This window comes from Eriocheir sinensis, chromosome 21, assembly GCF_024679095.1.
Source record: "Eriocheir sinensis breed Jianghai 21 chromosome 21, ASM2467909v1, whole genome shotgun sequence".
NCBI lineage: Eukaryota > Metazoa > Arthropoda > Malacostraca > Decapoda > Varunidae > Eriocheir > Eriocheir sinensis.
The window spans coordinates 11,480,387-11,482,019 of NC_066529.1; the positions used below are offsets into that span (position 1 = coordinate 11,480,387).

General features: G+C 36.8%; 1 long non-coding RNA gene across 1 annotated transcript in view; it reads right to left on the minus strand.

Moving 5' to 3' along the window:
- Positions 1-773, minus strand: part of LOC127001828 (uncharacterized) — a 119,674-nt gene extending 118,901 nt beyond the window's left edge. Inside the window, exon 1 of the long non-coding RNA XR_007755474.1 lies at positions 682-773. This is a non-coding gene — a long non-coding RNA (uncharacterized LOC127001828). The remainder of the gene's footprint in view (positions 1-681) is intronic.
- Between the last annotated feature and the right edge of the window lie 860 nt (positions 774-1,633).

Consider the following 1,633-nt stretch of genomic DNA (forward strand, 5'->3'; position numbering starts at 1 on the left):
ACGGGAAAGACAGGAAATTCAAATGACGAACTGGCGTGCAAAAAGGAGCGAAATGTTCAGTTGTTGAACTATATAAAAAGTCAACCTCAGAATGAAGTAAGAATAGGTATGAGGGACATCCAGGTGGTAATGAAAGAGAAAATTTAAGAAGCACGGAAGAGTATGAAAAGAGGGAAAGTTGCCGGAGATGGTATTAGTGTAGAATTTGTAAAGGCGACTGAAGTAATTTCACAAAATATCTCGAAAAAGAAAGAATTCTCGGCCTGAAAAAAAAATGCACCCATGTTCCTAATATATAAGAAGGGAGTACTTTGAATGAACATAAAAAATACTAACTTCAGGAATAAGGGGATTAAAATTGGAAACAAATACCTGAGTAATATTCAATTTGCAGATATTGATCTTATTAGCGTTTTTAATGGCGAACTGCATCAGATAGAAAATAAAACAGTAAAAATCTACAAATAGACCTATATACAAATAAGAAGAAAGACCACAAATATGTACAACAATCATTCATATCAGGTAATAAGTAATCCGAGAAAATCTTTAAACAGTTGTCGAATAAAATTAATAAACTTAGGAAAACTAAAACAAACAAATCACCAAATACAAATCCATAGACATAAGACTGGGCTGGAGTGCTTCCGGAAAACACGGTAACACTGAGAGGCTCCTTACCGTCGCGTGTGAAGAGAAGTGTTTCCAGCCGCTGTGTTCTCCCCGCGCGCCATGACAAACGAGTTCGAGACAGACGTTGACCAAGTGTCTGGAAAGGAAATGGAAAAATACCAAATGAGGGATGGACATCAATGCTAAGAATCGTTATAATAAATGATGAAACTGAATGGATAAGGGAACAGACAGAAGTAAATGAAATAATAAAGGCGAAATTACAATCAACAAAGCGTAATGGTCAGGACACAAGTAGGAGGAAAGACAACAGATAGAGAAGACAGACACTGGGAAATAAGTAATATACAGAAGCCGAAGGAAGGCCGTGCACTACATGGTATGATGAATTCGGAAGAGTATGAAACGTTCACATACAAACAGGAAACTAGAGGCAGAAGAAGAAACAAAAGCAAACGTTTGAGAGATTCTTATATCCGGCCATGTAACGATGATGATGATGATGATTATGATGATGATATTGATTATGACGATTTCTTTCACATTTTAATCTTTTGCTATGTTCCATTCGTCTATGTGCAGAAGTATTAACCCAGTACAACAATTTTATCTTAATTTATTATCATCGCTGTGAAAGGGATTACAATAAAAAATAATGTTTCACCAAAAAGAATCTCTTGAAAACGAAGACGCAGTTTCATTTATAAAAGAGAAACAAACAAACGAACACATAAAGAATTACTGGCGAACGTCAAACGAAATAAAACGAGGGAAGCGAGGACTCAGCGGCCGAGGAAAAAAAAAAAAAAAACGAGGGAAAATAAAACGCAAGATGGAAAAAGGAGAAAAATATACGTGAGACTGACCACCGTGTGTGTGTGTGTGTGAGTGTGTGTGTATGTGTGTGTGTCGCACTGTACACACACACACACACACACACACACACACACACACATGTAAGTAGGGACGCATGTCTATGTCGATTTGTGTTTACTGAAGT